The sequence below is a fragment of the Triticum aestivum genome, chromosome 6A (genome assembly GCF_018294505.1).
Source record: "Triticum aestivum cultivar Chinese Spring chromosome 6A, IWGSC CS RefSeq v2.1, whole genome shotgun sequence".
Classification (NCBI taxonomy): domain Eukaryota; kingdom Viridiplantae; phylum Streptophyta; class Magnoliopsida; order Poales; family Poaceae; genus Triticum; species Triticum aestivum.
In genome coordinates this window covers 117,103,009-117,118,231 of record NC_057809.1, presented here as the reverse complement: position 1 = coordinate 117,118,231, position 15,223 = coordinate 117,103,009, and the positions used below count along the sequence as shown (strand labels likewise).

Here is a 15,223-nt window from a genome sequence, read left to right as displayed (position 1 = left end):
AAGCGCCGGTGACAGAGTTTCAACATTGAGATGGTATTGCGCAACATAACCAGAAGTGTGGCCCTCAGAAAATCGCGGATTCCGATTCTCAAGTTTAGATTTCCCAGTCGTTTCTAGTAGTAGAGAGTAAAACCTCGCGCGTTTGAGATTGGCACGGATCTCCAATTGTGACAAAGCTAGCGAACATCCATTCCAACTATATAGCAGGAGTGATTAACCATTTCGTAGGCCGTCTTAGCTCAGCTGGTAGAGCGCGTGGCTTTTAACCACGTGGTCGTGGGTTCGATTCCCACAGACGGCGTGTTTCTACTTTTTTCCCTGTGCTTGTAATTTTTTGTTGATAGTGCTACTAAGCAACATTTTGCTACAACAGTCTTCTGTCTAAAATACGCAAGATCCAGCAGAGTCAGCAAGTTCATCGGCAGAGTGGTGTGCCTTCTCTGCCCTTTGTAGTACGTGCACCAGGTGAACCAGGACTCTCTTGCTTGTCTGCTAAACGTGTTCCGGCGAGCCGTTCTGGTCCTAGACTTCAGACCCTCTGCTTTTTTGGCTACAAGGTCATGCATAGTTTTAAGGTGATGCCTCGCATGTAATATATGATTGGATATGATGTAAAGTAAGTTTGGATAGGGAAGCGGGATCCTTTTCAGAAGGTGGGTGTTTGAAGAAAAAAAGTATGGTCCAATGACAAAAACTGAAAAGGTTGAAATGAAAAGTAGAGATGCATGTGTACTAGAGTCTTTATTTTCTATTTCTTAATAAGGCTCACTAGTGATAGCTTGCATTGGAGAGAAAAAATTAATATAAGTGCCTCAAATTACTTTTTGTCATGGGGTGTATGTATCCATATGCCATCATTATACATGCCGTAAAAGCTCAAACTACCGAACTGGTTCACAGGTTCAGCTCATCTCCGGCCTGATAGTGATAGGGTTCCTGCTGCAAGTTGGCAAGCAACTTTGGTTCTTCTTCCCTTCTGACGAATAAGGTAGTTCCTCCTGCCTCCCTCGACTTTGGCTCTTCTTCCCTTCTTCCCGAAGAAGAGGGCTGGGAATCAACAGTTTTAACGGGCCGTCCGAGCAGTACCATCAGATGATTGTGGGCTTCATTTGTCTCGTGCAGGTTCCAAGCCCAAAACGACGGCAAGCACAAAGCCGAAGGTTCCCCAAGGACAGGTCATAGATGGATTAGTACCACCTCGTTTGTGCAGGGCGTGAAGTCGGTTGATGAAGCTATAAGATGAAGCGCACAGCCTCCTACGAAAGCATACTTTTCTCGGGCTTTTGGCTAAGATCAAATGATCTGTTTTTATCAATTTAATATTTGATATGTGAGATACATCCTTGCAATGATATTAAAATTTATTTTTTATGAAGAAGAACCCACAACAATAGCTTGCTATTGGGGTCCTTATGCGTCGCTAAGGCTTTGCACTACTGTCTAGACAAGGTGCACCCCAACCAAAACAAAATAAAAGATTGTCAAAACATTTTTTAAGTTAGATGGTAACGGGTTGCTCCTAAAAAGATAATTCTAGATATAGATAAAGGTTGTAAAATATTTTTATTTTCACTTGAAATATGTCTGCACCAGGAATCGCAATCTGAATCAGATTTGGAACTTTGTCCTTATGTATCGGGTAATATCAGTTTTCTATGACATCTGCACATAGACATGACTAAATATTTCCTTAGCTCTGGCCTCTGGGTTTAATTTTAACAAGCTTATCCATCACAATCCATGAAAAAAAAGTGTTTCCTACACATGGGACACGTACGCTTCTCTACAATACACTTGAGTTGGAATTAATTAGCAGGTTTTAAACTAGTGTGTTGTGAAACACAATTAAGACATATATCAACACCGTCCATGCAAACTTAATTTAGATGACACTGTGTTTATCTCTCCACTCCTTTTTGATTAACCATACCCAACTGCTGAGGTATCGAGTCCGCTTGTGACTTGTGAGGACTGCTTGCCATGTCTGTTCCTATGCTAAAGAACCACACACCAAGTATAGCTGGCCAAATGGGCCGTGCTAACTGGGCCGGTACGGTAGCACGCAGGAACGGTACGGCACAACATGGGCTAAACAAGCTAGGCCCGGCATGCGGCACACCATGAGCCATGCCTGGGACTCAAAAGAAGCCAACCACCAAAAGCTCAATAATTCCTCCTCGTGTGATCTCAAAGACAGTTCCTTCTCGGCGGGGAAAGTGAGGAAACGTTAATTAGGCATTTGAAGAAAAACGATCATGTATTTACAAAATGTTAATTAAGCATTTGAAAAAATGAACAGGTATTTTAAAAATGTTAATCAAGCATTTAAAAAATGCTAAATGTGTATAGAAAAAATGTTGACCATGTATTAGAAAATGATGAAAAAATCTGATCATGTATATAAGAAATGATAATCAAGCATTTGAAAAAATGTTGAACAAGTATTTGAAAAATGTTAATCAAGCATTTGGAAAATGTTAAATGTCTATAGAAAAATGTTAATAATGCTTTTGAAAAATGTTAATGCTTCCTTTGGTTTGCAGGAATTTCATAGGAATTTTATAGGATAGGATTCTTATAGGATTTTTTTCCTTTAGAGCCCTTTGGTTCATAGGAATAGATTCCTATTCCTACATAGGATTGGTTCCTATCCTCCACATTTCATAGGAAAATAAAAAAGAACCTAAACTCAATGGAAAAATTCCTTTGATGTCAACCAAATGACATCTCCTTTCCTATTCCTACTCATAGGATTTGACATACATGTCATCTCATTTCCTAAAAAATTCCTATTCCTACGATAATCCTATCCTATGAACCAAAAGAGGCCTAAATGTTTATAAAAAATGTTGACCATGTAGTCAAAAATTGTTGATCTTGTATTTTAAATTCTTAATCAAGCATTTGAAAAAGGTTGAATGTGTATAGACAAAATGTTGACCAAATCAAAAAAATGTTGATCTTGTATTTAAAAACTATTAAACATCAATTAGAAAAATGTATTATACATATACCAAAAATATGTATAGAAAAACAGTGAAACCCAAGAGAGAGAACAACCCAATGAAAAATGAGAAAGAAACAAAGAACCGAAGAAAAAAGAAAGAAAGAAAAAAGGCAATGAAAAATGAAAAAAACACAAAGGAAACCAAAGAAAAAATAGAGAAAAGAAAAGGCCAATGAAGACATGGAAAGAAACAAAGAAAACTGATAGAGAAAACCGGCTATTTTCCATCAAACATGTCGGGCCCTACTATTTCACCACGAACTCGACACAAACCCACTGGCTAGCATCGGCAGCAACAATCCAGGAGACCTGTTTTGATTCAAGAAGTCCTTGAGCGAGAGATCCTTCCGACTCACATAGCGCGAGATATAGTCCCCCCCCCCTCCCCTCGCTCGTGCTTTGAGCCGTCCCATAAGTCGGGCAAGGCCCCCCTTTTTTTTCATTTCATTTTGTTCTTCCATTTATTCTATTTTTGTTTCTTTTTGTTTTTTGTTTCTAAAGTAACCGTAAATGTTCATGATCGTCAAATTCAACAAAAATGATTGGGACTTCAAAAATAGTTTGGAATTTGAAAAAAGTTCATGAATTAAAAAATTCTTTTTATTTTTCTTTAAAAATATTCATGGATATCAAGAAATGTTCATGAATTTTAAAACATGTTCGGAATTTCAAAACAAATAACATAAATTTTATAAGAAAATCAATTTTTTAACAATAGTCATGATTTCAAGCAAGTTCCGAAAGAGAAAAACAACGTCCATGAATTTGAAAAAAAAATCGAAATTGCAAAAGAGGTCTGGGTTTCAAATGATAGTCCCAAATTTGAGAAATGTTCTTGGATTTGACAAGTTATTCGTAAAGTTGAAGAATGTTTTCGTATTAAGAGAAAGAAATTTGAATTATATATAATGTTCTAAATTTCGGAAAATATTGCAAATTAAGGAACAAATCTCAAATTTAATAATGTCCCAATTTTTTTTAAAAATCCCGGATTCCTGAAAAAATTCACAAATGAATCCTAATTTGAACCATTTGAAAAAAATATTGCAATTTAATGTTCACAATTTACCAAAATGTTCGTTCATTTCAAAAAATGTTCGCCAATTAAAAAAATAAAAATTTATAAAACATTTCAAGAATTTTCGAATCACTTTTAAATCTAAAAACAGTTCAAGAATTCTAAAAAATATCATATTTCAGAAAAAAAATCACATTTTATAATTATTTTTCCTATTCAGAAAATTTTCATGAATTTGTAAAAATCCGTTATATCTGAATATTTCACATATTCTAAAAATCACGAATTTGGAAAGTTGTGTCTGATCTTTGAAAGAAGTTCACGAATTTGATAAAACATTTGCGGTTTGTAAAAATTTTATGAGTTTTGAAAATAAGTTCAGGTATTTGAAAGAAGAAAAAGAACAAAATCATAAAATAAAATTGAAGGAACCAGAAGAAAAAAACATAAAACAAAAGAGAAACCAGATGAAAAAACAGCATCAGGGAATGCTCTTGAACCTTTCCAAAACATGTGAGGAGAAAAATCAAAATCAGTCGGCCAACCATAGAGAGGACGGTGCGCGCGGAGGGTACACGGTAGGTCACTTGGAAGCGCCTCAGCTGTGGGCTGCTGCCTCTTGTTTGTTTCATTTCATTTGGTTCTCTCACTTATTCTTTTTTGTTTCTTTTTGTTTTTAAAATAACAGTAGATGTCCATAATATTCAAATTCAACAAAAATGTTTGGGATTCCAAAAATAGTTTTCAATTTGAAAAATGTTCATGATTTAAAAATTCTTCTGATTTTCTTTAAAAATATTCATGTATTTCAAGAAATGTTTGGAATTTCAATACAAATATCAGCAATTAAAAAAAGATTCATATTCTGAAAAATTGTCAAGATTTCAAACAGGTTCCGAATGACAAAGGCAATGTCAATGAATTTGAAAAAAATCTAAATTGCAAAAAAGTCTGAATTTCAAATGATGGTCCCAAATTTCAGAAATGTTCTTGGATTTGACAAGTTGTTCCTAAACTTGAAGAATTTATTGTATTAAAAAACAATTTTTAGTTTTATATAATATCTAAATTTCAGAAAATATTGCAAATTAAGGAAATTTTCTCAAATTTAATAATGTCCCGGTTAAAAAAATCTCAAATTAGAAAAGCAGCCCTAATTTGAACCATTTTTTAAAATATTCCTAGTTAATGTTCACAATTTACAAAAATGTTCCAAAATTCCTGAACGTTCGTTCATTTCAAAAAATGTTCGCCTATTTAGAAAAGTCACAAATTAGAAAAAATGTTTATTAATTTCAAAATCAGTTTAAAATTTAAAAACAATTCAATAATATTTTTTTAAATGTCGAATTTCGGAAAAAGTGTTCACAAATTTTAATATTTTTGCTTTTTTAAAATGTAAATGAATTTTAAAAAATATTCTGGGATATCAAAATGTTCAGGAATTTGAATAATTATCCCTTATTTCTTAATATTTAACGTATTTTAAAAATCACAAATTTGGAATGTTGTGCCTGGTTTTCGAAAAAAATCACGAATTTGATCAAAAAAATCACGGTTTGTAATATTTTCATGAGTTTTGAAAATAAGTTTAGGGATTTGGAAAAAGAAAATGTAAAAATCATAAAATAAAACTTAAGGAACCAGAAGAAAAAAAACATAAAACAAAAGAAAAACCAGAAGAAAAAACCGCTTCAGGGAATGTTCTAGAACCTTCCCAAAACATGTGAGACGAAAAACCAAAATGAGCCGGCCAGCCATAGAGAGGACGGTGCACGCGGGAGTACATGGTTGGTCGCTTGGAAGCGCTTCAGCTGTTGGCTGCTGCCTAAGCTTATTTTAGAAGTCAACCAAGCTCAACCCAAGAAGCTTTTTATTTTCTCATCAACGAAGGGGAACAAAATCGCTGTTTTGACAATTTTGCCAAAGTTTAGCACGATTTGACCCCTTTTGGAAAATTAGCGCATTCTGACTTTTTTGGGTGATGCAATTGAATGGCGTTTGGGTTGCATGGAAGATGCCATGGTCTATGGCGCTTCCTTCATTGTGTCTCTCTTGTCGGACTTGGCGTCTCTAGAGGAGACGAAACGCCACGGACCATGTCGTTTGGAAGCAGTAAAATGCTATGGACCATGACGTCTCCCATACAACCCCAACGTCAGGGTGGATGGTGTAACAAAAAATGGTCAATTTTCAAAAGAGGATTAAGTCATGCTAAACTTTGGCAAACTGGGCAAAAGAAGGTTAAGTCATGCTAAATATGTAATCCCTCTGTAAAGTATAAGACTCTTTAGATCACTAAAATCTATATCTATATCTATACTTATTATTAAATGAAGGTGATATTCTTGATTTCGTCCCGCCTTATTCGGTGGATCCTATTTGACACTCGTGGGCGTCAAAATGTCATGCCTCAGCTGAAGGTGCTCAGAGTTGGGCCGGCGCACTTAGGCGCTACAGTTTTTCTGTTCCTTTCTTTTCTGTTTCCTTTTTCGTTCCTTTCTTTCTTCTTTCTTTTTTTCTTTTCCTTTCCTTTTTTCTGTTTTCAAATACTTTGTTGTAAAAGATCAAATACTGTACGGAATACCAAAACATGTTCTCATTTTCAAAATCTGTTCACAGTTTTTGTATATTATACGAAAAGTTGATGTGTATTGCAAAACTGTGCATCGTACCTTTAAGAAAATGTAAAATTATCATAAGAAAATGTTCATTATGTATTAAAAACTGTTCAATGTATATCGCAAAAATGTTCGGAATCGATAACTCCCGAACATTCGGGTTTTCTGGACATGGAGCCGAACGCGCTCGTACCCGTTGCACAAATCTTGATGCTCTCCCATTGCCACGTCATCACAGGAGACTCGTTCGGGTTGAGAGCGAATTGATGCGAACGATTTTTTACTCCCCTACCTTATCCTTTCCCCAGCGAGCTCTGCCTCATCCACTCCCCATTCTGGCGATTACAACGGCAGGGTCCTTCGGCGATTGGAGCAGCGGCGTGTGGGGCGCGAGTGCGGCGGCGAGGGTGCGGGACGGCGACGTCCGCCGGGCACCGCGCTGCGGCCCTGCGAGAGGAGGTGACGGCGAGGATGCGGCCCGCGGGAGGAGGCGACAGCGAGTGCGGCGGCAAAGTTGCGGCCTGCAGGGAAAAGGCGACAGCGAGTGCGGCGGCGAGGTCATGGCCCGCGGGGAGGAGGTGGCGGCCGGCAGAAGCTGTTCCTACGAGTTGGAGCTCGTCCCGCGTGGGATGCACGACCAGGTGCATTCCAGCATCACGCGCGCGCGAGAGCAGCGTGGCGGTCCCGGTCGTGCCGGCCACCACATCCTGGCGCTTGTCAAGCCCTGGCAACGCGGTCGGCGGGGACCAGTCCACGGCGTTGCTTTGCCGGGTCGTGCGAGTGCGGCGGTGAGGATGCGCGAGGTCTGCATCTAGCCGGTAGCTATGGAGGTTGCCGCGACACACGAGGGAGGAGCATCTACTGATGGGGGCGAAAGCTGGTTGCTCCCGTTGTCGCGCACGGTCGCTGAGTGGAGCCGGCGGCTATGGAGGACGTCGAGCGGGGGTGGCAGTCATTCCCGCTTCTGCTCCAAGTGCATCAATAGCGTCGTCAGTTGTTGACCCCTCCATTTTTGGCACTTCATCGAGGTACAAGATGCATCCATCCATCTCATCAATGCGATAATTGTTGAAGCCGCAAGTCTGATTGATCGATCCACTCCATCACTGTTGTTTCAGTTTCTGCCATGCTTTGTTTCAATTGTGTTTTTGCACTGCCATTCAGTACAAGTAGTAGAAGTGTAGAACAGAGTGCCAAGCATATCGGACATTCATAATTGCTGCTAATCCACCTCATCTGATGTTGCTTCATGTTGATTCAATCAAATTTAATCGATCGTTCGAGACAATCTCTGTTTTGGTTCAGTAGTGTGATGTTTTGGCTGGTTGGCTCATTGCACATGGCCATACAAATGAAGAAGAAACGAAGCCTACAATCATTGACTACATCAAGCATACCATGGCAAACAATTTTTTTGGCCATGGCAATTGAAACTTTTTTGTTTTTGCCATGGAATATTTACTTTTATTGCCAAGACAAAGACAATTTCTTTGGCAAATAACAATGGCAAATTTAGTTCATAGATCACGGAAAATTTTAGTTCATAGACCATGGGGAAAATGGCAAAATTGCCATGGCAAACATGTCAAAAATCTTTTTTAAGATGTTCAAAAACATGGCAAACTTAAGATGTTTACAAACATGGCAAACTTAAGATGTTTACAAACATGGCAAACATGTCAATTTTTTTATTTTTAAGATGTTCAAAAACATGGCAAACTTGCCATGGCAACTAAAATCATTTATAGATGTGTTTTTTGTCACGGCAACTAAAATCATTTATTGCCATGGTTCGTTGTATCCTTGCCAAAGTCCATCCAAGAATGTTTTGCCATGTCAATTACAATTTTATGAGATGATGCAAATAGAGTTCATTGTCATGGCAATTTTTATTTTGTGCATCATGACATCTCTAGCGCATGGACCATGCCAAATTTTTGTAACAATGGCATGGTGAAATTATTTCTTTTTTGCAACATGGCAAATTTAATTTTATAGCCATGGCAAATTTACCCTGTTTTTGCCATGGCAATTTTACCCTTTCTTTTGCCAATGCCAAATTAACCTTTTTTGTTTTGCCATGGCAACCTACCCTTTAGATACATGGCAATTTACTTTTTTTTACATACATGGCAACTTTTTTTACTTTTACTATTGCTCATGGCAAATTTACTTCTTTACTTGCCATGGCAATATAACTTTTACATCCATGTCAAATTTTACTTTTTATTTGCCATGGCATTTTTCAATCCACATTATTTTGTGTCTTTAGGTATATAGTAAAATTAAATTTTTTTATTTTTGCCATGGCAAAAATTACCTTAATTGACATGTCAAATTTTAGCTAAATCACCATGGCAACTCTTAACTTTTATTTCCATGGCAAATTTAACTTTTTTATTTTTACTATGGCAAATTTACCTATATCGCCATGGAAAATATTTAACTTTTATTGCCATGATAAATTTAGCTTGTTTCCCCATGGCAAATTTTTATTTCATTCACTATATAGCATGGCAACTTTTTGGTCATCTACTCTAGATTTCCTAAATTATTTTTCATGAGTTTTTTGCCATCTTTTTTTCAACAAATCCATGTATCTGTTGCATTTTAAAAAAAGTTGCCATTTGTTTTATTGAAAAAGTCTCCTAATTTTGCCATCTTCTTTTGAAGAAAAACTTAATAAATTTGCCATGTGTGAACGTTTCATTATAGGTAGTGGGATATATTTTTTTAATCCATGGTAAATTTATGTTTTGAGATCATGGACCATAGCAAATCCCCTTCTTTTTCTTTAATTTTCATGATGCAAATTTTTTTCTTTAGTGCCATGGAAATTGTATTTTTTAAACATGGCAATTTATACTACCACACCATGGCAAATTCCTCACACATAATTTTGTGTTCAAATTGTGCATACAATCTATGGAAATTTAATTAAAAATAGCATGGCATTTTTAACTATGAATCTTCCATGGCAATTTGTTTTTGTTTCCATGATGGAAATTGCCATGACTATTTTTCTTTTGCTTTTAGATTTGATGACATTTTTATTAGGTAGCAGTGCAAAATCTGGGCTTTAATCTGCCACAGCAAAAAAAAGTTGGGCTTTCTTTAGCTACCGGGCTGTAGGGTCGACAGGTGGGGGCGTGGGGCGTTCGCGCTGGGGGCCTCTCCTCCCGAACGAATTCGTTCGGAGCGATCTACCCTTCAGTACGAACGATTCGTTCGGTCTGGTGCCTCCCCAGACCGAACGTTCGGCTGTTATCGGTGTCCAAAATGTTTGACGTGTATTTAAATTTTTTTTAGTGTGTGTATTTAAAAATTATTCAGAGTATATTACAAAAATGTTCAATGTATATTTAAAAATTGTTCAGCGTATATGAAAAATTGTTCATGTTTTTCAATTTTTGTTCACCTTCTCAAAATTTGTTCGCGTTTGTTCAAATATTGAAATTTTGCACATTTTCAAACATTAGTTGCATTTTCCAAGAAATATTGCAAAATAAAAAAACGGATTTATCATGCAAAATACTCCCTACGTTCCTAAATATTTGTCTTTCTAAAGATTTCAACAAGTGACTTCATACGGAGCAAAATGAGTGAATCTACACTCTAAAATATGTCTATATACATCTGTATGTGATAGTCCATTTAAAATCTCTAAAAAGACAAATAGAAACAGTGGTAGTAAGAACTGTGGCTACGTACTTAATGGTCAGCGCTGTGGTTTAGCTTGCAACTGTTGCCAGCCCGAGTGGCCAAGTTTTGTAGTAAGTGTTAAGGAGTTCGACTCCGCACTGAGGCTTATTTTTTTCGTGAAGTTTTTCATTCGTTACCTGCGAATGGGCGGCCCATTTGCGCGACCTTTAGCAAATTCTGCGCGGAGGCTGCTTCGTTTGACGCCAATGAGCGTCAAAGAGGAGCTCTCGTTTTATTTGGTCTCGCTTCAATTAATTTCACGTATGCTATTTAGTTTCGTTGCTTGCCATCTGTTTTGGTCCATCGGAGAAAGCTCACCTGATGGCGCACTGTGGACCACATCTGGTGAGCTGGAAAAAATAAAAGAGCCGATAACAGGGTTTGATCTCATAACCCGCCAACTGGCCATACACAGTTTGTTCAACTGATCCACCTAAAGATATGAGAGGATTTTTTTATTATAACGCACGTGCCTTTTTGCTAATACTGATTAAAAACAAAGAAAATACTACTAGTAAACATGAGAGCAAAGTACGAATGTACGAGAAAATATCACACTGGAAATACATGTCCAGGCGAAAGGAGGCACGCGACACGACGAGACATCCAGCCCGCCATACCGGGCGGAAGGACGCGCGAGGTCATTTTGCGCGCGTGCGGTACATAGACGCGCGTCCGTCCCATCGGCCGCCGGCCGCGTCGCTGGCTAGTAGCAGCAGTGGCCTACGCGCCTGTTGTCCCCGTGTGTTGCTGTAGCTGTACCCGCGCGCGCTGCAGTGCTGCAACCGGGCCGACGGCCAGGTAGATACGGCGTACTACTCCTACTACTTAGGCCTCTTTTGATTCATATGATAGGATTATCATAGGAATAGAAATATTGTAGGAAATGAGATGACATGTGTCTCAAATCCTATGAGTAGGAATAGGAAACAAGATATCATTTGGTTGACACCAATTTTTTTTTTCATTGAGTCTAGACTCATTTTTATTTTCCTATAAAATGTGGAGGATAGGAACCAATCCTATGTAGGAATAGGAATCCATTCCTATGAACCAAAGGGCTCTAAAAGAAAAAATACTATAAAAATCATATCCTTTAGAATTTCTATGAAATTCCTCCAAACCAAAGGAGGCCTTAGTGGGAAAAGACATGACCTTTTCGTTCGTCGCGACTAGACGGGCGCGACACTGTTCAACACTCGTGACTTCTTTGGAGAAGGCACCGTGAGTCCGCGAGAGCACAAAGACACCAAACGTAGATGCCATTGTCAATTACCCGAAGATAATAAAATCGATCCATGATTTTAGGCCATGTTTGGTTTAGAAGCCATATTTTTGCCAAAAATCTGTTTAGGGTATCTTCAAGGTGCACCTGTAAACCTCCCGCAACCGTTCGGACCACCAAACCGTCGAAGTCCTCCAACACGGACCATCGGAGCCATATAAATATAGATCAAACTTTTTACAGTCGGTATCACACACTTAAACAAGATTATAAATCATATTCTGAAATTTGAAATTAACATGGCATAGGCTCCCAAATGCATGAACAAAACATGAACCATCATCCAAGACCAAAGTTCAACTAAAATCAAAATTCGACCAAAAGCAGATCATTATGCACACATTCAGCCGACACCAATGATCACACGTCATCGGCATCACTTGGTACTCCCAAGTTTGCACCGCTCCCTCCTCCCAAGTATGCTCCTCTCCATGTCATTCTAGATGCCAAGATCTTTTATCACACCGTCTCCTCAAACGTTCTTACCGTTTCATCCATTCCATTTGGATCAATCATCATGAGACGGTTATCCTCGACCACCATGTCTTGCATCAATTGGGCCTCCACGAGTTAAAGCCTACACTCCTCTACATCGGCCTTGCGCCTCTTACTGTCGTTCATCTCTCTCCACCTCGCCAACCTCTCTTGTTGCTTCACGAGTGTTTATCAGCCAACGGACAATGAGGCGAAGGCTACGTTTCTTTAGGTACTCATGGACGTTTGTGATTTGCATGCTAGCCTTTGGATCGTGGCTAGGGATTTCAACCTCTTTGTTAACCTTCAGGACAAGAATAATGTGGTTGTCAACATGTGCGTGATTGCTTGCATCCGAGGAAATTTGAATAGGCCGGAACTCAAGAAAATTTATCTCAATGGTCGTAGCTATACATGGTCCAACGAGAGGGGACAACCCAGGTTGGAGAAAATCGACCATGTTTTCACAATTATTACGTGGGAGGAGCTCTACCCCTCATGTCTCTGCTCGGTATTGGGGGCGGCCTTATTTCATCTTTGTCCTTTGTTGTTGGACTTGGCAATGGAGGTCAAGACTGGGCGAAGATTGAGATTCGAATGCTTCTCACCCAAGTTTGGTAGTTTTTTGGATGTGGTTTCCAGGGCCTGGAACTCAATCCATGCTTCAGGGAATCTCTTAAGGGTTTTCGTTGACAAGCTCAAGGTCGTCGTGAAGGCACTAACACACTGGAACGATCGTTGGATTGGGAATACAAGCTGCAGGTCGCCATCACGATGGAAACCATTCAACGACTCAATGTGGAAGCAAAAGACAAGGCCTATCTCCCCCAAGGAAGTGGGGCCGCATAGAATTCTTAAGCGTATGCTCATGGGGTTGCTAACACTAGGTTCTTCTGTCAACACGCGAGTCATCGAGGAGTTGTTCCATTGAGTCGAGAATGCCTTGAGTGGTCCTATGGATCACTCCCACCTTGATGGCCCTTTCTTCGCCGATGAGATCAAGGTGGTGGTTAAGTTCATGCCCTTGACAAGGCGCCAAGGTTGGATGGGTTCATGGGGCGCTTCTGTTGCTCCTGCTGGCATATCATCAGAGAAGACATCATACACTCGTTTGAGCAATTCTACAATGACACTAATTCATTCTTTCTTAGAAACCTTTATTTTTATTTTTTTTATCTCGTGTCTTATTAGGCATCAAGTATGTTATGTTCAGACCAAGCCCAAGTATCCGGTAGGCTTTTGTTTTGTGGTTGCAAAGGGCCCAATGCTCTTACAAAAAAAAATTGACTTACCCAAATTAGTTCAAGTCATTTATGATTCTGTTGCACTAAAAAAAACAACTTAATCTTTTTAATAGGGGTAAAATCGACTTACTCAAATTTGATTTTAGACGACTTGCCCTTGGGCAGTCCCATTTTCTTATGGTCATCCACGAGCCCATATGAACTACATCTGTCTTGGAGACATGTACTAGCATTTATCTCAAAAAAATTTAGGATTTTTATAACTACCAAACGTTTAGATTTTAGCAATAGGCAAGAACGATTCTTACTTCACTCTAATTATATACATGCATGCATTAGAATGACTAATTTTTCTTTCACGTGCACTCCCTTCTCTAATTACATGTATATATGCACTAAAGGACGAAAAGCTGATGTCATTCTAGATTCTTTCTTTTTTTCAAACTTCAAAATATTTTGTAGCTCAAACCGTCACCCCGATTAAAAAACCGTCTTCACAAAAAAATCATCTTGACGATATCTTTGAAACTAGATCATATATTGATATGTTTTCATAACTTTTTTTTCGGACCAAAAGTTACCACGTCCGTGACTTATCACGTCTGTCATACATAAGTTACCGTGTCATTTACACAAAAGTTTTGGGGTATGTTTTCAACAAACTTTTATCCCAGGGGTCAAAAAGTGATTATGATGTTTGCAGCGAGTTATCAGGTTTCTTGTGTATACTACCATCTTGCACAAAGGTTATCAAGGGTATCTTTTTCAACAATTTTCATTCCCTCGGTCAAAAAATTACCGCGATATTTGTATATGAGTTATCAGCTCTCATGTGCGTGTATTATCATGTTGTTTACACATGAGTTATTGGGAGGTATTTTTTAACAACATTTTTCCATGTTATCAGCTCATGTTTTTTACACGAGAAGTTATCAGTGGTATGTTTTCAACAAATATATTCACGTCAAAATTATCGTGGTGTTTGTACCTAAGTTATCAGGACCGAGAGCCTATATTATCATGCTATTTACACAAAAAGTTATCAGAGTATGTTTTCAACAACTTTTTCTCACGGGTCAAAGTTATCATGGTGTTTGTACCTAAGTTATCAGGTCCGAGACCCTATATTACCATGTTATTTACACAAATGTTACCGGAGTATGTTTTCAATAACTCTTTCGTACGGGTCAAATTTATCGTGGTGTTTATACCTAAGTTATCAAGTCCGAGAGTGTATATTCTCATGCTATTTACAAAGAAGTTATCAGTTGTATGTTTTTAACAAGTTTTTTCATGGGTCAGAGTTATCGTGGTGTTTGTACCCAAGTTATCAGGACCGATAGCCTATATTATCATGCTATTTACACACACAAAAGTTATCAGAGTGTTTTCTCAACAACTTTTTTTCGCGGGTCAAAATTATCGTGGTGTTTGTACCTAAGTTATCAGGTCCGGGAGCCTATATTATCATGTTATTTACACAGATGTTACCGGAGTATGTTTTCAACAACTTTTTTCCACGAGTGAAAGTTATCGTGGTGTTTATTCCTAAGTTATCAAGTCCCGGATCGTATATTATCATGCTATTACAAAGAAGTTATCGATGGTATGTTTTCAACAACTTCTATCCATGGAGGCAAAGTTATCGTGGTTTCTGTACCAAAGTTATCAAGTCCAGGAGCCCGATGACATGTATTGGTTGCGTGCTCTGGTCTTTGAATGGAGGATTGTGTGCTCCCATTTCAATCCTCTTAATTTTCTAGCCCATTATTTACATTCCTCTGACAAGGTAGAAATGGGAGCAAGACAACGAGACATACTACCATAATGGAGAGAGGCAATAGCGTTTTTAATACTATATATAAAAACTGC

At 38.4% G+C, this 15,223-nt stretch overlaps 2 non-coding genes across 2 annotated transcripts; both read left to right on the top strand.

Moving 5' to 3' along the window:
• Positions 1 to 228: 228 nt before the first annotated feature.
• On the top strand, positions 229 to 301 carry TRNAK-UUU (transfer RNA lysine (anticodon UUU)). Its single transcript has one exon. It is a non-coding gene; the product is annotated as a tRNA-Lys (tRNA).
• Positions 302 to 1,266: 965 nt separating this feature from the next.
• Positions 1,267 to 1,460, top strand: LOC123132690 (U2 spliceosomal RNA). The gene has a single exon (XR_006464974.1). It is a non-coding gene; the product is annotated as a U2 spliceosomal RNA (small nuclear RNA).
• The last annotated feature ends 13,763 nt before the right edge of the window (positions 1,461 to 15,223 follow it).